At 35.6% G+C, this 25,772-nt stretch overlaps 1 protein-coding gene across 8 annotated transcripts in view; it reads right to left on the bottom strand.

Moving 5' to 3' along the window:
* Positions 1-25,772, bottom strand: part of Kiaa1328 (KIAA1328 ortholog) — a 434,847-nt gene that overhangs the window by 149,870 nt on the left and 259,205 nt on the right. The gene's annotated exons all lie outside the window — the stretch shown is intronic.

The following is a 25,772-nucleotide window of genomic DNA, read 5'->3' as shown; positions in this document are numbered from 1 at the left end:
CTCTCTCTCTCTCTCTCTCTCTCTCTCTCTCTCTCTCTCTCTCTCAAATAAATAAAATAAAATAAAAAAAAACATTGTCTTCTTAAACACTGGCATTTGCATATCCAAACAGATGTGCCACAAAGCTATATCCATCTGTAGGTTTACAGCATATACTTAAGCAAATCTATATATGGACAAGAAAAATACAGAGGTTGCTACACAGTCTTTGAGTAAGATGTTTGGTGATTTTAGGAGTTGCAAATAATGAATGTTACCTAAAATCAACTTGGAGATGAAGCAAAAACATTGAGTTTTAAGATTCAAAAATGTTTACTTTTATATACTGGACCAAGAATCCATTTAGCCACCTTAAATACTTTTTGATTGGCCATTATACAGAATGAGGTTTGATGCAAAACATTTCACCTAAAATGAATAGGATGTTACTGTTACAAATTTCATGAATTTTTATAAATATCTTTACAAAATATAATTTTAATCAAAAGCCATTATTTAACAACAAAATATATTTCATTTCTGCTACAAGCTTAAGGGATTTTGTCTCTAAAGCTATTCAAGTGATTATATTCTAATAGAACTGTAGCAGAAAGGAAGTAGTTGCAAACTACCAATAGAAGGAGCTTTCCCAACATCTTTGCCTTAAATCTGTTCTACCATGGACAAAGCAAAGCAAACCTCAGACTCAATCAATCATTCTCAAACTTTAATAGTATTAGAAGTACCCAGAGAGCTTGTTGAACATGAAATGCTGGATTCAGCCCAAGAGACTCGAACTCTGGAGTAGAGTCAGATAATTTGCACTTCTAACAAATTCCCAGATGATGTGGATCTGGAACCACATTCTGAAAAACACAGGTCTTTGTCCTTGACTGTCTCCATTTGCTGAACTGCTGGCCTTGGGAGACTGAGTTGTTACTCTCACTCAGCTCTGAACATCACTGATTCAGTATATCAAATAAGCAGCTTTTCTTCACAATGTATGTCAGAAACCTGGGGTATCTAAATTACATGTTGCCCAAGGGAAATACTCTCATATAAAACACTGTTTAATGTGCAATAGATAAACAACTTACTCATGAAGATAGATACTTGGGATTAACAAAATAATACAAGAAATTAATATAGACTCTATGTCAAACTAGACTAATGGGGGAGATATACTTCTGAAAATGCTAAAAATGAATCCAGCCAATGATCAAATTTTTCCAAAGATAGTCCTCTGAAATCTTAGTGCTTCTCTGTAGATTAGATCTCCAGTATAAGGGGGCCACCCAGTCCAGTTATTTAAACAACAAGGTGGATTGTCCAAAAATAGATTAAGCCTACAACTCTTTATTTTTTAGAAGCACCAGAGTATAATATTCATGTATGTAAGTATGTATGTTTGTATGTATGTATGTATGTATGTATGTATGTAGTACAGGGTCTCACTACCCAGATCAGACTCATAGTGATTCTCATGTTTTCAGCCTCCCATGTGCTGGGATTACAGGTGTGTGCCACCATGCCCAGTCTCATTCGCCATCTCAGCACACCCCAGGGGGAGGGGGCTGGCATGGCATGTGAGGGTTTGAACCCCAGTTGTTGCACTCTAGCTAAGCAGGTGCGAGAGTATAATATTTAATATAGAAACTGAAAGGAGTAAATTGTCTACATTTGGAGAAACTGTTTTCCAACCTGGACTTTTTACCCAAAGATAAAAACAAGAAAAAGAAATCTGGCAGACAAACAAGAAAAACAATGAAAATATCCTTGACAGCATCTACTCTCACCTTCCTCTTCCCCTATGTCAATTTACATTAACTCTTTACTTCCTTTCTATATTTTATCTCCATACAATTGAATGCAGAAAGCAATCACATAGTGAACACTAATATTAACAAAAATCCATCTTAAGCTTTTATCGAGAACCACTGAAATGTGTTTTTACTTTAATGAATAGTTATTTGCAAGCCAAGAGAAGCATATTTGCTCAAGGCTATGACATTTCCAGTAAACTAACATATAACAACTTGGATATTAGCTTACTGTTTCTTCTATAGCAAATTACCACAAACCTCATGGCTTAACATAACAAAAATTTATTCTCTTACAGTTTTGGAAGTCAGAAACTAGAAAAGCATTTCATAGGCTAAAGTTCAGGTGTTGGCAAGGCTGGTTCCTTTCAGACTCTAGGAGAATCACTTTTCTTGCCTTTTTTTTTTTAGCATCTAGAAGCTACCTGATTTCCTTGGTTTGCATACGCCACAGTGAAAGTGTAATCACTCCAACTTCTGCTTCCATCCTCACATTGCCTTGTCCTCACTCTGTAAGTACCATTAACATTTTATAGGGTTCATCTAGGTCATCTAGGATAACTTCTCATCCCAAGATTTTTAATCACACCTAAAGAATCCTTTGCTTTACAAAGTCCACTGTGCCACATAACATGACATTCACAGGTTCTAGAAATTAAGACATAGGCATATTTGTGGGGTAGGGGGTGCATTATTCAGTCTGCCACATGTCTTTTTAAATAAAACCAATATATGAACAGTTGAGATAGTTGGTTATTCTAGAGACACAGGATGATTGAATATTGAAATCCCTGTAAAGAGGGGAAAGCATTTTACTTTGCAACAGCCAAAAATGGTAAACTGATGGGGGTAAAATAGTGTCAATTTATAGAGATACACAATATACTATTTGTTATTGTATGGCAAAGAGGGATATTATAGTATTCTGAAAATTTTAACTGAGTTCCCAAAACAATGCTAAAATATTTCCATTAAATGAAAATGAGTCATACCAAGGTAGAAGACACTCCTTCACAGGACATATAATACTGTATATCAAGCTGATGATGACCTACAGATTATGAGCCAGTCCTATGCAAAAAATCTAGTAAACTATTTCATATAAATTTAATCTTATTTACCCCTGAAGAGAGACTCTAGTTGACATTATTTCCACTCTAAACTTCTTCTTCTTCTTCTTCTTCTTCTTCTTCTTTTTTTTTGGTATGTTAGGCAAGATTCTACAGGGTGTTCAGTGTCTCACTACTATATCAGACTCCCAGTGATCCATCTGTTTATAGCCTCCCAAGAGCTGGGATTACAGGCACGCGCCACCACGCCCTGTCTAAACTGCCATCTCAGCATGCACTGGGGGCGGGGCTGGCATGGCAGGCCCTGGAATCAAACCCCCTGCCCCTGTGCCTGCTTGCAGGAACTTTAATTCACTGCGCTATTTGGGCAGCCCTTACCACTCTGAACTTCTATACCACTTAATGTCAATAAAAATATTTAACAGTTATATGGTATTTTTGTTAATGTTTGTATAGAATTACTGTACTTTTAAAATGACCTCTGAAGTTATAAAATCTAGAAACTTAATCAAGTATTCTACATCATATAATAGAAAAAGTATATGTACTAATTTATATTCTCAATTTTGTTTGTTGACATTATTTACATATGTGTATTTAGCTGTAAAAGGCTCAAGTCAACAACTTCTGACATTGCCAGGCCGATGGATAACTTACTATTATTATGGACTACTGGACTATATTGGATTATTTTGCTGAATTCACATACCTACAATATTCACATGGCAATGGAATACCAACATCTGACAAAACTGAACAAAAAAGGGGATACAAATGAAGGGCCCTTTTGTATCTGTATATTCAAAATAGTTAGGATAGATATACAGCTACTTTCTCTTAATTCAATGACTAGAAAGATTTGTACTAATAGTGTTTGTGGAAAGGATATCATGTCTGCATCTTATACTATGAATAACCACTAAGAGGACAACAATATGCAATGTATTAATTATGGAAACTATCCTACTAATTGGTTTTGAAACTGTCTCATTGCTGTTTCTCAATAAAATTATTAAAAAATTACATATGTGTATTTTTAAGTACTGATGCATTTTACACCCACTTTAGTGATACTGATTATTAAATTACTCAGATATGTGGAATATTTCTAAAATTTATTTTAGGTATTGAAGTTTTATGTTTTTCATAGTACAACTTAATGATTTTGATATCTGCTTTGCTCAAGGAAACACTGGGGCCGGCCAGATAGCTCAGCAGACTAAAGCGCCTGCTTAGGCAGAGCTCAGTGGCCAGGGTTTGATCCCAGTGTGCCATGCCAGCCCTGACCCCATGGCACACTGAGATGGCAATTGAGAGTGGGATTGGTAGCATGTCCCTGTAATCCCAGTGCTTTAGGGGCTGAAAACTGGAGAATCACTAAGAGTTCAATCTACGTAGTGAGACCCTGTAGACACTATAGACCCTGTCCTAGAATACATAAAAATTTTTTTTTAAATTAAAAATAAATAAAGAAAGAAAACCCTGCTTTTGAAAATTGTTTTTTCAGGTGGTAGGCTCAGACTAAAAGCTGCTAAGAAAATAAGACATTGAAAAAAAAAGAAGACATTTATTTTGCAGATATAAGAGATTAATTTCTGCCAACATCATGGTGAGCTTCGAGGAGAACCTTGAGCTTTCAGATAAGAATACAGTCCTGATATTCATGTCATTGATTTCTTTGTCTCAAAAACTTTTGAAGATAGAGACTTTTCTCTCTGTATAGGCAAGGCACATAATACATCCCTAATAAGTATGATCTGACTATACGAGTTTAGCAGAAAAATTCATGTTGGTTTCTGGGTCATAACAACTAAAGAAAATAAAATTAGAATGCATGGTTAGTTGAATTATGTTAAAGACCAAGGGAAGAAAAATAATAATTTTTAAACTCCCTGTTAAGAGTCTGAATATAGTGATTTCTTGCTTGCCCAACAGCTCAAAGCCCAAACTTTCCACTACTATAACAGCAAAGATAAAAATAAAATCTGCTCAGTGTTCCTAACTCTGCAAGACAATTAAACCTAAAATCTGAGTCGAAAAAATCCTTTTGGGCTGACAGTGAGTTATGTGTCATACTTCGCCCAGGACACAAAGTGGTAACACTTCATTCTAAGTGTGGCTCTCATCTAGACACATATGGTGCTCAGGTTGGTGCATGAAAACATCCCTGCTTGGGCTGGTAGGTAGCATGGTGGTCTAAGTGCCTGCCTGGCAAGTGCAAGGATATGGGTTTGATCCCTGGTACTATATCCCATGCTGGCCCTGGAAACCAAGGCACTCCATGCGTTTTGCGTAATGGCACATGCCTGTAATCCCAGCACTGTGGAGGCTGAGATAGGGTCACTATGAGTCTGAATTGTGTAACGAGATCCTGAATCAAATTAAAATTTTTGCCCACCCTGCCTGCTGAGTGAGAATTTCTGGGGACCCCCAGATCCAGTCCTAGCCCACGCCCTGGTGAGTGTTTGAGAAAGCTTCGTGCCAACCTGTGCCAGCGGGACCTGCCAGTTGCAGCCCAGAAAAAGCGTGTATGAGACTCTCTTCCACCTCTATGGGAACCTTCCCACCACTCCATAGCACCCCCCACCCCCCACCCAGCACGCCCAGTGAGAATTTCTGTCGTTCTTCTAGGGACCACCAGATCTAGTACTAGCCCAGTCCCAGTGAGTGTGTGGGAGAGCTTGCTCTCCCCTCTACTCAATCTTGTCCCCTCCAAACTCAGCTCAGGCCTGGCATACAGGCCTGGGGTGAAACCCTTCAGCTGCAATCCCTGCAGAGAGAGTAGGGGACAAAGCCACCCAGCTAGCCCAGGAGGAGAACATCTTGTCAGAGGGGCACAACAGGACCACTCCCAAGGGCAGCAGCAGGAAGGAGCTGAGCACAGCAGCCAGACCCAAGCCAGGAACAGCTAAATAAATCAAAACTTTGTAGATCTGAACCTGAATTTCAGTAGGTGCTAAGGTTACAACTGCACCAAAGCACTACAACAAAGGCCAGAACACGGGGCTACACAAAATGACAACGAGAAGGAACAAAATGCAATCTCAGAATCCAAGCCCACCCATAAAAAATGCAGAGGACACTAACACAGAACAAATTGGGAATCACACAGCTGAAATCAATGAATCAACGGCTTCTGAAATAAAGAAACAAATGCAGAAAGGTACAGAGGAACTCAGCTTGGAAATGAAAAAAGAAATCCCTGAATTAATAGCATCTGCAGTAAAGAATCAAATATAGAAACATATGGAGGAAACCCATTGCCCACCCAGAACAAGTGCAGAGGACACTAGCTCAGCTGAAATGTATCAATTAATAGCGTTGATAGTAAATAAGCAACAGCAGAAACTTATAGAGGAACTCAGACCTGAATTGTTTTCTACTACCTCAGTGCAAATGTATGAATTAATAACACTGATAGTAAATAAGCAACAGCAGAAAGTTATAGAGGAACTCAGAGCTGAATTCTTTTCTGAAATAAAAAAAGAATGCTCTGAACTCATAGCATCTGAAGTAAAGAATCAACTACAGAAACATATGGAGGAAACGAAATTTGAAGAAAACACTGCAGTAGAAGAATTAATAACTGCTACTAAAGAAGACACTGATAAAAAAAAAGTAGAGGAGATTAGAAAAATGACGGATTCCTTGAATATGCAATACAGGAAAGAAATAGATCAAATGAAACAGACTCAGAGATATAGAGGAACTAAAAATCTCAATCACAAGCTCGCAAAACTGTTTAAGTGAAAGTGAAGACAGAGTTTCAGATCTTGAAGATGCTAGTGCAGCTAGTGAAAAGGTAAGAAAGGATCTGTTAAAAACAACGAGGATGCAGGAAAAAATAATACATCACCTGCAAGACGATGCAAAGATGAACAATGTGAGACTAATAGGCATCAACAAGAAAGAAGGAGTCAATATAAAGGCCATTAAAAAAATATGGGCAGAAGGAATAGCACAAAACTTGACAAATATGAAGAAACAATCAGACATTCAGGAAACTGAAGCATACATAATGCCAAGTGACCTCAACCCAATTGAAAACACACCAAGACATATGATAGTCAAGATCCCAGAAATTCAGCTCAAGAATAATATACCGAAAGCCACTAGAGAAAAGAAACTGATCACATTCAAAGGAAAACCAATCAGAACTACAGCCGACTTCTCTTCACACACCATGACAGCAAGAAGAGCATGGAGCAGAGTACTTCAAGGCCTCTATGAACACAAATTCCAGCCAAGACTACAGTGCCCTGCAAAACTCTCTTTCAAGTTTGATGGAGAAGTGAAATACTTCCATGACAAAGAACAACTAAAGAATTTCATGATGACAAAGCCGACCCTTCACAAGCTCCTGAAAGATGTTCTAGAGAGGGACCAAAATGATCAGAACTCCACGAATGATATCAGAAGCAACCAACTAAATAGGGCAAACAATTAAACACAGGAGAAAAAGGAGTAAATGACAACAGGTAAATAAAATGTCGATCATAAGTCAACATTTCTCATTTATAACCATCAATATAAATGGATGGAATTCACCAATTAAGAGAAACAGACTGGCACAGTGCATTAGGGAACAAAATCCAACAATATGCTGTATACAAGAAACACATTTAAAGGGCCAGGGAGGTGGCTCAATAGATTAAGTGCTTTACTGGCAAGCACAACGGCCTAAGTTCAATCCACGGTTCCACCAAAAAATAAATACATAAAAAAAAGAAAGAAAGAAAAGAAAAAAAAAAAGAAAGAAACACATTTAACTCATAAAGACATTCATAGGCTGAAAGTCAAAGGAAGGAAAACAATACTACACGCCCAAGCACCTCAGAAAAAAGCAGGGGTAGCAATCGTATTGTCAGACAGTCTCAACTTCAAACCAAAAATAATCAAGCGAAATAAAGAAGGCCATTATATACTGGTTGGGGAAAAATTCAAGAAGAAGAGGTAACACTCATAAATATGTATGCACCAAACACGGAAGCACCCAACTATATAAAGCAAATCTTAATGGACAAGAAAAATCCAATATCCAATACCACAATCTTAACAGGAGACCTTTACCCACCCCATCCCAAAAAGATAGGTCAACCAGACAAAAACTTAGCAAAGAAATAACAGAATTGAACCAGAGCTTGAAACAAATGGACTTGGTGGACATATGCAGAGTGCCCCAACCAAACACAGCTGAATACACATTTTTCTCAACTGCACATGGGTCAGTTGCTAAAACAGACCACATACTGGTCCATAGGTCATGGTTAAGTATATGCAAGAAAAAAGAAATTATCCCATGCATATTATCTGACAATGAAACTGGAAATTATAGTGCAATGAAACTGGAAATTGACAAAAGAAACCAAAAAAAAAAAAACCCCTTAAATACATGGAAATTAAATGACATCTTACTCAAAAACAATTTCATAGATGAAATTAAACAAGAAATTCAACAATATCTACAATTCAATGAAAATTTAAGAACAACTTGTTGGAATTTATTGGACGCGATGAAAGTAGTTCTCAGAGGGAAATTCATAGCTGTAAACTCAGACATTAGGAAAACAACGGGAACAAATAAACACCATAATGCTGCACCTTCAACAACTAGAAAAGAAAGAGAAAACCAAACCCAGAGCCCAAAGACGGGAAGAAATCATAAAGATTAGGGCAGAAATTAAAGCAATTCAGATGAAGAAAACAGTTCAAAGAATTAACAACACAAAAAGTTGGTTCTTTGAGAGATTAAATAAAATCGATAAGCCCCTAGCTAACCTCATCAAAAAGAGGAAAGAAAACATTCAAATACAAGCAATAAGGAATGAAAAGGGGGTAATTAACACAGACCCTGTGGAAATTCAGAATATTATCAATAGCTACTTGGAGAATCTTTACTCTCACAGAATAGAAGACACAGAAGAAATGGACAGTTTCCTAGAAAGGTACAAATTACCAATGCTGAATTGACAAGATATAGCTACTCTCAATAGCTCAATAACAGCCAATGAAATATGAGATGTAATAAAAACCCTACTGACAAAGAAAAGTCCAAGTCCAGATAGATTTACAGAAGATGTATGCCCTATAATCCTCAAACTCTTCAATGAAACTGAAAAGGAAGCAAAACTCTGAAAATCATTCCTGAAGGCAAGCATTATACTCATACCAAAATGAGGGAAAGACGCAACTAAGAAACAGAACTACAGGAAAATCTCCCTCATGAACATCCTCAATAAAAATCCTCAATAAAATCCTAGCATATAGAATACAGCAAATCATCAAGAAGATCATACACCATAGCCAGGTTGGATTCATCCTAGGGATGCGAGGATGGTTCCATATTCGAAAATCTATAAATGTAATACATAATATCAACAGAGTAAAAACTAAAAACCACATGATCATCTCCATTCATGCAGAAAAGGCTTTTGACAAAGTCCAACACTCAGTCATGTTCAAAGTCTTACAGAAAATTGGAACAGAAATTCTCTACTTCAATCTGGTAAAAAGCTATTTATGAAAAACCAATGCCTAACATAATCCTTAATGGGGAAAAACTGAGATCTTTTACTCTTAGATCTGGTACAAGACAAGGATGTCCTCTATCACCACTCCTATTCAATATAGTTCTGGAATCATTAGCTACAGCCATTAGACAAGAGAAAGAAATAAAAGGAATAAGAATAGGTAAAGAAGAAGTTAAATTATCATTATTTCCAGATGACATGATACTTTACTTGGAAGACCCAAAAAACTCCACCAGGAAGCTATTACAATAAATACAGAAATTCAGTAGCATAGAAGGATACAAAGTCAGTACCCAAAAGTCAATAGCATTCCTCTACACAGATAACAAACACACTGAGAAGGAATTTATAGAAATAATAACTTTTACAATAGCACTGAGGAAAATGAAATATCTTGGAATTAATCTAACTAAAGAAATCAAAGATGTTTTCAAGGAAAATTACAGTACTCTGAAAAAAGAGATCATAGAGGATTTTAAAAAATGGAAAGACATTCTGTGCTCCTGGATAGGAATAACCAACATTGTGAAGATAGCCATATTCCCAATACTGCTGTACAGATTTAATGCAATTCCTATCAAACTACCAACAACATACCTCACAGAGCTACATAAATCATTCCTAAAACTTATTTGGAACCAGAAAAGACCTAGAATAGCAAAGACAATCCTGGGCAATAAAGACAAGGCAGGAGGCATTACAAGTTCTGACTTGAAAATATACTACAAGGCTACTGTGATAAAATCAACATGGTGCTGGCAATGAAATAAACCTGAGGATCAAGGGAATAGGTTAGAAGATGCTGAAGCCCCTAGGAATACACTCAGCCACCTTATATTTCACAATGGGGCCAAACATACTCACTGGAAGAAAGATAGCCTGTTCAACAAATGGTGCTGGAAAAACTGGCTCTCTACATGCCGAAAACTAAAACTTGACTGAGGCCTATTACCATACACTAAGCTAAAGTCAAAATAGATTAAAGATATAAACATTAAAATAGAATCACTAAATCTCCTGGAAGAGAAAGTAGGAGGAACTCTTGAAGACATAGGACTAAGCAAAGAGTTCATGAACAAAAATCAAATCGCAAGGGAAACACTTGAAAGAATTAACAACTGGGACCCCATCTTACTGAGAAGTTTTTGCATGTCAAGAGATTTCAAAAAAAAAAAAAAAAAGACATTACCAACAAAGTGAAAAGACAACCCACAAATTTGGAAAAAATCATGACAAATAAGTACTCAGACAAAGGTTTGCTCTCTAGAATTTATAAAGAACTAAAAAACACTAGGGCCCCAAAATTTAAAGATCCAGTCCAAAAATGGGCATTCGAGACGAACACACACTTTTTAGAGGATGAAATTAAAGCAGCAAATAAATATATGAAAAAATGCTCCACATTACTAGCCATCCATGAAATGCAAATTAAAGCAACATTAAGATATCATCTCACCTCAGAAAGGATGGCTATCATAAAGAAATCAACCAACAACAAATGTTGGAGAGGCTGTGGGGAAAAAGGAACCCTTCTGCACTGCTGGTGGGAATGTAGACAGGTGCAACTGTTATGGAAATCAGTTTTGAGACTCCTTAGAAAACTTGGATTGGAAATCCCATTTAATAAAGCTATTCCTACACTGGGAATCTTCCCAGAGGATCTGAAAACCTCATATCATAGTGATATATGTGTGCCTATGTTTTGTAGCAGTACAATTTGTGATAGCCAAATCTTGGAAACAACCAAGATGCCCATCACCTGAGAAATCAATGAAAAAGATGTGGTATTTTTATACAATGGAGTATTACTCAGCTATAAAGAATGATGAACTGCAAGCCTTTATATTGAAGTGGATGCTACTTGAAGATATACTCATAAGTGAAATAAACCAGAGGTACATGTGTAAATATCGTATAGTTGCCCTTGTATAAGAACTCAAAAGAAGAAATAGAAATAGAAATGTATAATACAACTAAAAGGAAAGCAAGAACATGAGGACTAAACAATGAAAAGTGAGCAAGGAGAAGAGCTAGGAAACATGACAGTGACAAGCCATATAGTTATATGTACAAGATGAGTAACACAATGATCCTGAGAATCTTCAGAAGATATATGAATCTAGCAGTTAATTGGAAGAATTCTCACCCTGACTAACTATATATACAGATACCTGTTAACTAAGCAACTGCACTGAAGATGGCAATTTGTAATAGTCGGTTCATGCTTGGAGTGCCTGTCATTCTGGTCTTCTGATTATGGGCTGCTTTTCTTGACATACCACTTGCTGCCATGCTGTCTCTCAGGTAGATGATTGTTCAAAAGGAAGGGGTGGTGAATGAAGACAGGAGACAGGAAAAGTAATGTTGCGGGACTGTCCTGCTACAAGGTTGTATGGTTAGATTTCCGGACTTATGTGTAAATGTAAGAATTATATAATTCTTTATGCCTATTTTTAAAATATATTTTAATTTTTTAAATGTTTTTTCATCATATTCTGTAGAGACTTAAAAGTTCAACATATCAATACTTAATGAAAAATATCTGTTCCATGTTATGCCTAAGATGTTTGATATTTCAGACAGATAGTGAGGTTAAGCTTAACAGCCTAGCTTGTATGGTAATAACAATAAGCTTGTCTTCTGGAGGGTTAACAACCTAAGTTTGCAGATCAAAATTAGAGAAAAAGGAGGGCTGCAAGGAAAGCCAACGTTTTGGCCCTAGACTTCCAAGGTCACTTAAGACTCAGGACATATGAGAACTTGTACTGTAACGTCATGTAACTCGGTAGTGTCCCAAATTTTTTGATCAAGGAGATTATGGGGCCTAGGGGATGGTGATCGATGATGTAGAGTGTGCCTAAGGAGAGTCACATGGAGAGAAACCATTCTCTCAGGCTTTCACAGAGAGCACATTGGCCAAGCAATGGCCATGACTCATCCACATGGCTGACACTGACAAAGGTTCTACAATCTGAGGTACAGGATCTCAGGATAAATCCTGAGGGGATTTCACTGACCTTATCAGACCCAAAAGTTACAATTCTGGTTGCATAGGTCCTGCTTCACCTTGGTCTTAACCATTCAGCAGAAAAGTATAAAAATGAAGTATAAGAAGTAAAGCCATGTTGTTATGTTGAGCTGTAGGGCACTCAGGTCAAAAATTTCTGACATTGCCAGTGAAGTGGAAGACCCAATACTATTATGGACTACTGGACTCTTTTAGAATATTACACACCTATAATATTAAATGATGGAACTTAACCAAAAAAAGGGATACAGATGAATGTCCATTTTGTATCTGTGTATTCAAAATGGTGAGGATAGATATATAGTTACATTCTCTTAATGAATAGAGGGATTTGTTGTAATAGTGTTTGTAAATAGGATATCATGTCTGAATCTTGTACAGCAAATAACCACTAGGAAGAGAGTATGCAATGTGTTAATTATTGAAACTGTCCTACCCATTTGGTTTGAAACTGTCTCACTGCTATTTGTTTCTCAATGAAATTATGGAAAAAAAATAAATAAAGAATATTTTTCTGAGTTAACACACCTATAATATTCAAATGATGGAACAAAAAAGGGAATATAGACAAATGTCCATTTTGTATCTGTGTATTCAAAATGGTGAGGATAGATATATAGTTACATTCTCTTAATGAATAGAGGGATTTGTTGTAATAGTGTTTGTAAATAGGATATCATGTCTGAATCTTGTACAGCAAATAACCACTAGGAAGAGAGTATGCAATGTGTTAATTATTGAAACTGTCCTACCAATTCGATTTGAAACTGTTTCTTTGGTATTTGTCTCTCAATAAAATTATGGGAAAAAAAGTACAATAAAATAAAATAAAAATAATTAGCATAGATATATAGCTACTTTCTCTTAGTTCAATGAGAAAAAAGAGTTGTACTAATAGTGTTTAGACAAGATATCATGTCTGTATCTTGTACTCTGAATAACTAAAATGAAGACAATATGCAATGTATTAATTGTTGTAACTCTCCTATGAACCTGTTTTGAAACTGTCTCATTGCTATTCCTTTCTCATTAAAATTAATTTAAAAAACTCAGAAAAAAAACAAATATTTTTTTTAAAATCCCTTTTTTTGCATATAATATACCCATGCCACCAAAGAAAATTAGTGATACAAGCAGTAAAGCTACAGGAAAATTGTGAGAAAAGAATAAAGTCAAAGAATAAAATCATTCCTAAGTTTTTTAATCTCCTGGAAAAATGAATCAGTAAGTGTAATTTTTGGGCCTCAGAACAAGACATTTGGGTTCCCTAAAATTATGTTCAACTTTCTAACTTTTAAACTCAAATTTGGAATGAATTGAATTTGACAACTGAGAAATCACTTATGAGAAAAGAAGCTATTTTATTCATGGACTTGAAGGCAGATATTGACAGAGACACATAAGAGAAACAATGTGTTTGAATGAGACATGACTTTATTTCCAGTATTGCTCCACGCCTCCTAATGATATTTATAGACACAATTTCTCTTCACCTTAAATGAACAAAAAGTTCCCATATTACTGTCTCTGATATGGAATTTTAATATGAAATTATAAAATATGCAACAGTAACATAGAAATCAATAGTTTTTAAAATAAGTTAAGTACAACTTGGTAAAATACACAGATATTATCTGTACGGCTTAATGAAGTTTTGTAATTGCACACACTAGAGTGTAACCATCATCCAGATCCAGTTCCCCATTGGATAATACCACCCTATAGAAGTTCCCCTTGTAGTTAATACCACCTCTGCACACTCCCAGGGATAACCATCTGCCTGAATTATATAACTACACTTGTTTTGACTTGTAAACTTCATAAAGTGTATGCTATGTTACTTTTTTGTGCTGGCTTTTTTAGTTCAGTATAATTTTTCAGTTGTTTCAATGTTGTGAAACAATATTTACTTTTTTTATTCCTATAAGACTATATCATAATCATATGAGTACATTACATTAATGGATATTGAGAGTTGTTATAAAACGTTTCTTCATTCTTTTTCATGGATATTAGGATGTTTTTAGGGCAGGATTATTTCGTTTTCAGTCCTAAGGATTGAACTGAGGGTGCTCTATTACTGAGCTACATCTCCAGTCCTTTTTGCTTTATATTTTGAGACAGGGTCTTGCTAAGATTAACCTAAGTTCCTTGCCCATAAGGAACTTGCAATTCTCCTGCCTCATTCTCCCACAGGGCTGCTATTACAGGAAAGTAGTACCAAGCCCAGCTCAGTGTAGGACAATTATGAATAGAACTACTGTGATCATATACAAATCTGTTTTAGACATGTTTCCTTCTTTTTGAACCAGGACAAGCATGTTTATTAGAAACTGACAAAGTTCTCCAAAATGCTTGTTCTCTTTTATATCCCATCACCAAAATACAAGTCTGTTCAACATTTAGACACTTTTGGAAATGTGTTTTTATTTTCAACCATTCTATTACGTAGTAAAATCTCACTATATTCTTTGTTTATATTTTTCTTATATGTTCTGACATGAAACAACTTTTTTATGCTTTTTGATCATTTGGAGTTTCTTTTGTCAAGAGCTTGGTAAAATCAAGACTTTTAATTTAAAATAAATTTTAAATGACTGAAGACAGGAAATGAAAAATAGAGGCCAAAGATGAACTTTAGGTAAACTATATCTAAAGGAAAAACTTGGCTCTCAATGATTATCTTCCCTGACCACTGTGTGTTCATTTAGATTACTCTCAATTATATCATATTAAATGCTTTACATACTCAACCTACAATTTTTTCAGTAATGTTGTAAGTAGCTATTATAGTTGCCATTTTACAGATGAGAAACTAAGATTGTTCACAAATCAACAACTTTCCTATTTCATATCAACACTACATGTGGAACATGGGACTATGTCTCCATCTAAATGCTAGTCTCCCATTAATGCTATACTGTTGATTTTTAAAAATGTTCTTTGATATAATATAAGAAAACAAAGAAGATACACAAAGCACACATGTGAATACTCTCAACATATAAACAAAGAAGATACACAAAGCACACATGTGAATACTCTCAATGTTTCTCTCTTTTTTCCTTTAATTTTATTGAGAAACAAATAGCAATGAGACAGTTTCAAATCAAATTGGTAGGACAGTTTCAATAATTAACACATTGCATATTTTTTCCTAGTGGTTAATTGCTGTACAAGATGTGGACTTGATATCCTATTTACAAACACCATTAGAACAAATCCCTCTATTCATTAAGAGAATGTAACTATATCTCTATCCTAACCACTTTGAATTCACAGATACACAATGGACATTCATCTGTATCCCCCCCTTTTTTTTTTGTTAAGTTCCATCATTTAAATATTATAGGTGTGTAAACTCAGCAAAATATTCTAAAAGAGTTCAGTAATCCATAATAGTATTGGGTCTTCCGCTTCACTGGCAATGTCAGAAATTGTTGACCTGAGTGCCCTACAGCTCAACATAACAACATAGCTTTACTTATTATACTTCATTTTTATACTTTTCTGCTGGATGGTTAAGACCAAGGTAAAGCAGGACCTATGTAACAAGAGTTGTAGTTTTTGGGCCTGATAAGGTCAGTGAAATCCCTTCAGGATTTATCCTGAGATCCTGTACCTCAGATTGTAGAACCTTTGTCAGTGTCAGCCATGTGGATGAGTTACGGCCATTGCTTGGCCAATGTGCTCTCTGTGAAAGCCTGAGAGAATGGTTTCTCTCCATGTGACTCTCCTTAGGCACACTCTACATCATCGATCACTTTCCTCTGTGGCCCCATAATCTCCTTGATCAGAAAATTTGGGACACTACCGAGTTACATGATGTAACAGTACAAGTTCTCATATGCCCTGAGTCTTAAGTGACCTTGGAAGGCTAGGGCCAAAATGACTTTCCTTGTGGCCCTCCTTTTTCTCTAATTTTGGTCTGCAAACTTAGGTTGATAACCCTCCAGAAGACAAGCTTATTGTTATTACCATACAAGCTAGGCTGTTAAGCTTAATCTCACTATCTGTCTGAATATCAAACATCTTAGGTATAACATGGAACAGGTATTTTTCAAGTACTGATATGTTGAACTTTAAGTCTCTATAGAATATGATGAAAAAATTTAAAAATTAGAATATATTTTAATAATAGGCATAAAGAATTATATAATTCTTATGTTTACACATAAATCTAAAAAACTAACCATATACAACCTTGAAGCAGGACAGTCCCACAACATTCCTTTTCCTGTCTCTTGCCTTCTTTCACCACCCCCTTCTTTCTGAACCATCATCTACCTGAGAGACAGCACAGCAGCAACTGGCATGTCATGACATGCAGCCCATATTTCATTGTTTCTCTTGTGTGAAAAACTAAAAGTATAAATAAGGACCAAAATGTGTAATAGGTAATGTGAAATATGAAGAAAATGCTCAAATGAGAAGGAAAACAAGAAAGGAGAGAAGGGCAAAGGAAAGACGTGAAAAGTAAAAAGAAAATAAAAAAGTGAAAAAAAAAATCCTGAAAACAAAGCTTTGAAAATGGGGACAGGAGTATAAATTGAGAGGAGAATAAGGGAATGGGAAAAAAGGAATCCAGTTATATCATGTATAGGTACAAATTCTCTATGATAAATGTGATCATTACATATATCTCAAATGTATAACTAAAATCTGATAAAAAAGAAAAATGTACAAAACAAATATTACCAGCTCAGTAAATAGTCACATGGCAATGCACAAGTAATTACTACCTAAGAAATCCAAAAATACTTATAGGGCAAAGAACTTTCATGGCCTTTCTACCTTTCCTGTTAAAGGCAATAATTATCCTGACTTAGACGGGATTAATTTCTTTGCTTTACTCCTTCCTTGTTTAAATATACAAAATACAGTTGTTTTACTTGTTTACATATAAAGGGAAAAAATGCTATATATTCTTTTGTGTCTGGTTTCTTTTACCCAACATTATATCTGTTAAACTCATTTATTTGATACACGTAACTATAGTTTACTTTTATAACTATACAGAAGTCAGAATACTTTCTATAGAGATTCAGACAGTAAAGTTTTAGATTTTGCAAGCCACACATACAGCCTCTGCCATACCTACTTAGCTCTGCTTTTGTGGTACAAAAGCAAGAGAACACACAAAAGAATGTGTATAGCTGCATTCAGGTGAAAGTTTATTTTTTACCCCACCCTGAAACTTTATTTATGAATACTGAATTTCAAATTTCATGGAATTTTCCCATTCTTCCAATCATTTAATAATGCAAAAATAATTTTTAGCTTATAGAGTCTACAAAACCATGCAGTGGGCTAGATGTGGCTTACAGTCTATAAACTGAACTTGATGACCACATTGAATATTTTTCCAATTAAAAAATTCCACAATGCTAGGATATGATAAAAAGCCAGTAAGAAAACTAAACAGTTTGGCCTGACCTGTGCTATTTATATAGTTTCTATGTAATTAAAAGAAGCTGAATAGAGTGCTTAATAAGAAATGAAAAGAATGATGTTTATAAAGAAAAAGCATACAGAGGAAATTCCATCTTAGGAAAAGCAATGTAAACAGTATCAAAAAGTTCAGACAGACAATAACCTATAAATTATAACAGATGCGACAATTGAGTTCACAGTGCTAGCATATTAGGAACTGTCTTACAGAAAAGGTACACCAAACCTTGGCTACTACAAGTGTCTTTTGCTGAAGAAATTCTTGACATGGCATGCTATAGGTTCCATAGCACAAACGACAGAAGATAGAAATACCACTGTTAGCGTTTTTGGCTTATTACAGAGTTAGAGGATAGTTTCCTTTAATTTGGGTAGACAATAGATTAAAGACTAGTTGGAAAATATCACTAAGGAGGAAAAACAAGTTTAAAAACATGTATGAGAGATTGCATCTTACCAATTCACTAAATTGCCTGGGCTGGGCTTAGATTTGTGATCAGAGTCCTGGGATTGTAGGCATGTGCTATCCCACCTACCAAACAAGTTTTTAGAAAATGTTTTTGTAGGTCTGGTCAATTTCTCTGCTATACAATCATACAAAAAATATACTAAACTTAGTATTATTTCTTGGAACAGGTTATATATTAGTTACTTTTCCTATTGCTGAGACAAAATGCCTGACATGCATAGTTAAAGGAGGCAATGTTTATTTCAGCTAGGCAACTGGCTTCAAAGCAGAGTGGCATGGCAGAGGAACATCACAGAAGATAAACAGTTCACAGTGGACTGAAGGCAGCAATGTAGTGAAAGAAAGCAGCAAGCAGCAAATGACAAGCAATAAGTGACAACAGCAGCAGCACTCTTTCGGTCCGTTATATCCCATCCAGGATACCTACTGTTAAGGAAGTATCTTAGTTTCTTTTCTCATTACTGAGACAAAATATCTCATATCCAAAGTTAGAGGAAGAAGGCCTTATTTTACTCACAGTTCATAGAAGTTTCAGTTCATAACTGGCTGGCCAGGTGGCACATGGCAGATAGGCAACAGTTCATGGCAGCAGAAGACAGAAAAAGTAACAAAGGGAATACAAAGGAATAGGACCAAAGCAAGTCCAAACCCCACTACAGCAAACATTAATTTCTGTAGTTTCGTGTGCAGTATCTGAGGCAATCTGTGGCAAGATATGAACTCTAAAACACTTGGTGGCTCTATTATTCCTATGGCACTGCCAGTGGTTGTACCTCCATGGCTTCTCTCAGCTATGTTTCCTCCTTGCAGTTTTCCTTACACAATCCACATTCCTGGTTTCTCCAAAGTTCTGGGATCCCCACTGTACCTATGGCTTCACACTTTCAGCTTTACACACTGCCCTCTGAGGGGAACAATGCCTGGCCTCCAGGTCTTCTGAAATGTGGGTAGAAGCCTTCCTAACCTCACAATTCTTGCATTCTGCAGGTACCTAAAGCCAGCACCAAAAGGATGATGCCAAAGTCTGTTGCCAACAGGAGCAGTAGCCAGGCTTCCCTCTCTCTTGGCTGTTGAGGTAGAGTGCCTATGAACCAATCCTGAGGAACACCTTCCCTAGGCCACTGCCATTCTAGAACTTGGTACACTGGGGCTCTCCTCTCACATAAAGTCTTCCACTTTTGCTATTCTCAGGTTACAAAGAGTGGAATCCTGCTGCTTCTTGTGATGTCCCTAGGTCATCTTTTCTATTCTCTTGTTCCTTCTCATCAATCAAAATCTCCCCTGTTCTATCTTTGCATTCCAAAGTTTTATTGGTGCTTCCTGTCTACCCAACTCAAAATGTTTAAATCATTCTGCTGCATTCTTTGCTTTTGGTTCTCAACATAAATCTGGCTTCCAGCCTCCAACCGTAGCCAGGCCACAGTCTCAGCATTAAATGGCTTGCTGTTTTTTTCTGCAAGATTAATTAGTGTGTTGTCCTAATCTCAGTCTCAGGGAAAGTCTCTGGACACAAGTGAAATGCAGACAAATTTTCTGGCAAGGCATAACACACATCGTCTGGCATCCAACAGTCAATACAGTGCTTTCCAGCAGAAACTTTCTGAGCTTGATGTTCACCAACATCACTTCTATTAACATTTTGGTCTCCTGAGCTCTCACTAGAATCTCCTATCAAGTACAGCCTTAGGCATACCAACTCTACTTTTTTAGGTGGCATTTCCAAATCTTTCCTCCCTTAACTTTGAGCATCCATTATTTTGTCTGAGCAATGGGAAAAGTAACTAAACCAGGTTGGTAGAACTCATACCCAGATTGGAGCACCTTTAATCCTACCCAGAACTATGCCAAACCAATCAATGGACAAATTTACTAATCACATACTCTCGATCCCAGCATCAACTCTTAATTCCAGCATCACACATTCTAGATCCTGTCACCTCTGAGAACACCACCTATGTCTACATGAGGCTTTGAGAAGACATCTAGACCCAAGTCATAGTTATGACATATTATCTCTAGATGCATAGGAAGTGATTACTTCTAATGCATTCATGAGGTGTTACCAATAGGATTTGTCAATAATATCAATGGGTCTTATTGGTATTCATTTTTTGATGATCAATAATAATTTTCCAATCCTGTCAATTATCCTAGTAACAATCCTCTCTTTTCCATTGACAGCTTAGTAAAAATGAAGATATAAATGCTGTCATTTCAAAATTTCTGCCTGTGTTCTTAATTTCATCAAGAAGTCAATGGCCCAATGCCTAGATAAATACTTCTAAATAAGATACCATGTGTGGGACAGGTTATTTCCCAGATCATCTGGTGTTAATCTAGAACACGGCACATAATAATATACTGAATTTTTAACATTGGGCATACATAGACCAATTGTCAAACTGAAAAAATACATAATGTGACAGCTGCTCTATGTGGTTTGCCAAAGTCTAATCCCAAGTAAATTTTCATTCTCTCCAGTGCAATTAACTCTCCTATTCTGGCAGATTTTGCTAGAAGATCATCAAGGTAGATTACCTTCCAACGATATGAACTAAATACTTACAGGTGTTATATCATCAGTTATAACTTACAAACTTTTGCATTTAGCAAGACAGCCAGGCAAATAAATCATCTAATTTATGAATTATTCATAAGAAATTCACAGCATGCTCTTGGCGTCATCTATGGCCTTTTTCAGGTCATATGACACACCAATTAGAGCTGAATTTTAAATTATTCAATAACCTGGATTCTCTTGTCATTTAACATATAGATATCAAGGCAGTAAACAAGTTAAACTTAATGGGCCCTGGAGGTTTAAGCTCCTCCACAGCTCAGCAGCTAAAGCTGTAGGCCATCAGCAGAAGAGGAAATAACAGAATGCAGCAGTCAAACACATTTGCAAGGCTCTAATAAGTTTATTCTAGTTCCTAGAGGGACTGTAGCACAACTTAGGAATATTGAGTCTAAAAGACATTAAAGTCAATAATTATGAGGTTTAGAAAAATGCAGCAATACAGAAGACAAATGGTAATGTGCAAATGGCAGAAAACTACCCACAGATTAACAGATACTATTCCAAGTCCTAGGATAAACTTCAAATTACATAATAATTAAAATGTTTAGCAAAACGTGGAATGTGTTGAATTGCTAATACAATAACTGACCCTATAGACAAGTTGAGGCCAAAAGACTATGAGTAAAATTCCAGCAGGAAGTCCTATTAGTTCTGTCATATTAGGCAAGTTAGTATACCAATTCAGCTATTAAATGGGGTGATTCCTAATCCAAGTCTTTTTTTTTTTTTTTTTTTTTTTTCATTCTTTGGGGTAAAACAGTTGTGTTCTTAAAGAGAGCATAAGCTGTAGAGGTCACCAAACTCAACCCTCTTCTCTACTAATGGCTAAACTGCTTAACAGAGGAAAAATGACTTGCTTAATATAGCATACCATATTTGACTTATACAAAAAACTTACTAATCTTTATTTAGTTTGTCATTAATTCTAAGTAGATAGAATTAAAGATTAAATAAAAGTTTGGATTATAGTCTAAATAATTAGGTGGGATTAAAGAGGGTCAAATATTCACTGCAGAAGTATGTAACAATATTCCTGAATCAAATTGTGCTCAAATAGATGATGGCAACTGTAAAAAGAAATGTAAAATTAACTTTAAAACTGTGAAAGGAAACAAGAATATAGCTATTTTTATTATTCAATGACATGTAAAAATGGTAAAATAATTTTATAGCACAAATTTAGACACAGGCAAAGACAAGGTAACACCTGAATAAACAATGAGAAGTCTCCAAAAATACAAAATGAAAACAAAACATTTGCAAGAATAAACTCAATTAGAACTAATATTCAATTACAATGGAGTCAAGAAAATGATTCCTGACAGGTTACATCCATTCATTTGCAGCATACTGTTGTTTTTTTTGTACAGAGTAACCCTAGGTTAGCAACAGGACCCCGGGATAGTTCAACAAGCTCACATCTTTTTCCAGTAACCATCAGGTTCCAGAACTGATATAAGAATCACACGTGGACAGATATTCTAATGTAGTTCTTTTTATACAAAGCAAACTATACGAGTTAGTATCAAGTGAAGGAAAGTTTTAACAAAAAATAATTAGGACAGTTTCTAGAAAATACAAAGGTAAGAAAGAGTACTTGAACATGACTGTCTTATGGGGAGATGAATGTTTTACACTGCATTTAAGTTACTGGCTGAGAGGGAAAGCATTTCTATTACACTTTTGAGATCAACCAGTAAAAAGAAATTGGCAAAAAAAAAAAAACAAAACAGTATTTAAAAACACCAAGAAGCATATAACCTACAGGTAGATAAATAACAGAGATGGAAATATCAGACTATGATAATCAGTATTTTAGTTACTTTCTCACACTGGGTCAAAATACCTGATACCCACAAGTTAAAAGAGGAAAGGTTTGGGCTGGGGAGATGGCTCAGTAGAATAAGCACTTCCCTGGCAAGCGCAAGGGTCTGAGTTCAATCCCCAATTCCACCAAAAAAAAAAAAAAAAAAAGAAGAGGAAAGGTTTATTTTATTTTAGTTCATAGAGGCTGGCTCCAATGCAAGGTGGCATGGCATAGGAAGATACATATATGTAAATATGTGTACGGTATCCCTTCCAGGCCATGCTCACAGTGACATACCTCTTCCCACCAGGTTCCACCTCCCAACGTTACATCCAGAATGATGCCAAACCAACCAGTGGCCTAACCCAGTAGCACACACTCAGGATTCAGTATCGAACACCCATGACACAGTCCTGCCTCAAAGCCCGAGCCATGAACACAAGGCTGTGGGGGAACATCTCGATATAAGCCACAGTGTGAAGACTTCCCTAAGTGAATCAAAATCTTATTATTAAAGAGAGCCTTCCTTAACTTTTATATTCACTTTTCTTCTATGCAAAAAGTGGCTTAAGACCAGGAATGCCGAAAGAGTCTAATAAGACACATCTTTGAAAGCATTTCTGCAAGTTACAGTAGTCCTTTCTTAGAGATAAGATTGTTTACAATTCTTCCTCCTTTAAATATATAAGGTCAAATTTTTATTTTCAAATCTTTAGGCTGTTGCTTATCAAAGTTTCTTGTAAAAACCTATGGGATTTCATTTAGACAAACAAACAAACAAACAAACAAACAAACAAAAAACCCAGACAGGTTGACATCTCTAGTGTTTAAATGCCCTGTCTCTGTTTTCTATTCTTCATAACTGTGTTGGCACCACTTCATTTCCTTGTGATGTTGTTATTCTCCTATCCCAAATTACATGTACCTTTCCAGATATCCCAGAACACTACTGATTCCATTATTGTTGAATATATTTCATCCTGCTATTGTAACTGCTACCTGCTTTCACAACTCTTAATTTCTCTTGTATAATTTAAATATTTGTTCACACTTCAATTAATAGAAACTGTGAACTCTGAGGGTAGGCATCTTAAGTAGCTCTTTATTGCTATAACCTCATTTAAGAGAACAGATGCCCAATAAATAATGATTTTTATACAGAGTTTACTGTATGACACTTGAGGACTAGGACACTGTTTCTTTCAACCTCATATTTCAATGATTTTAGTCTTTATATATAAAAAATACTTAATTTCATAAATATTTGTTGAATGAAGAAGCAGTAAGAGTTAAATGACCCAATCTGCATTCTAAGAATTTGATGGCAATGTAATCTTAAAATCCATTCAATGTATTTTAGGATCTACTTATCCAAACATATTTTCTCAGACTATCTAAAGGTTGAAAAAAGCTCTACAAGCATAAAGAAAAATTCCAAATATGTCTTGCACAGCTCACAAGCAATTAAAATGGAGACCTAAATGCCCATTTAATTTGAATGATGACATAGTAATGTAAACTTAAAGCACAGATCATCACATTGTTTTTTAAAATGTGCATAAAATGCTTAAAGATGATTAAAACAAGAAACTCTTCTGGAAGACTACAAAATGTGTGCAATTCAACCTAACAGTAGAATAGGCAAACAGGTTATAAGACAGAATGCCTAGAATAAATGGTACTGCTTCAGGATTCCTATTTTGAGTTTAATTTTAAAATCAGCCTTAACATAACATTTACAGATATACAGCATTATGTCAAAAAAAATTTTTTTGTGCAAGTTTCAGACAAACAGGGCTTTGAAAATGTAAAGTTAATGGTGTTTTCCCAAGCCTTTTTTCAGACAATGATGTTTTTAAGTATGTAGAAACATACTACAAAAACAAATATCATACTATAAACATTTTTTAAAAACATAAACGTATTTTCTTTGGATGCTGCACTGGTACAAAATACAAGATACTGGTCATTTGGGGAGGAATAATTTTTTAATGATTATTAAATGGAAGATACACAGGAACAGACAAAACTTCTGTAGCCCTAAACCAAATCTTGTGTATTTATGTAATAATAGGACAGAACATACAAACACTACTATTGATAAACACTTTCAGAATTATGGTCCTTTCTCTATAATCTTTAATGTTTGGAGATGCAGGAAAGATGAGGATCTTGTAGTACCTCCGAGATTATATATGCTAGGTGTCATGATGACAAGGCTTGAAAAAATAGATTCCCAACCTTTATAACCTTCAAATTCTGGCTGAGAGGGGAAAATATTTTATGTGATAAAGTCTATCAAAAGTGTTACAATCAAAAACAGCAGTAAGAGATTAGTTTTGCTTTTAGTTGTATCAGGAGAAATGGGAAAGGTTTCATAGAAAAGTCAGTGTTCAAATTTTGGAAGACAAATTGGAATAATGATGAAGGTATATGAGGGTAAGTAGGATAGGGCATTTCATGAAAGTGGAAAATATAATAGGATAGGTATTACAGAAAGTAATATGTATGATGAATTCTAAGGAATCCAAAGTATGATGGAGAATGGATGAAGCAAAAACACAAGTATGGGCTAGGATAAAAACGGTATTAATGCCAGTTAGAGCTGTTTGATTTGTGCCATGATATTAAAATGTTAAAACCCCAGTATGTTGCTTACTGAGATGATCTCACTCTGCACGAAACAATGGACTTACATAAACTTGTTATTTACACATAAAGAAGTATGTTAAAACTATAAAAGGTCTTTGAAAGTAAACAATTCATAAAGTGTTAAATGCAGTGCACAATACTCACATATAAACATAAGTGATTTGCAGGTGTCATACAAAATAGCATGTTGCCTTGCTAAGAATAAAGACCACACACAATGGTTAAAACATTTATGAAAGATTATGAGGAAGATATGTGCATTAATGACCTCATGTATATACCCAATCTAAAAATGTTGAACTACAGCAGTCATGACTAGAAGCTAGGGAGATGAGAGGAAAGGAAAGGGTGGGCAAAGACTGGCCAAAGGATATTAAGTTATAAT

Source organism: Octodon degus, unplaced genomic scaffold (assembly GCF_000260255.1).
Source record: "Octodon degus isolate 3935 unplaced genomic scaffold, OctDeg1.0 scaffold00003, whole genome shotgun sequence".
NCBI lineage: Eukaryota > Metazoa > Chordata > Mammalia > Rodentia > Octodontidae > Octodon > Octodon degus.
This window is presented reverse-complemented; position numbering and strand designations above follow the sequence as displayed.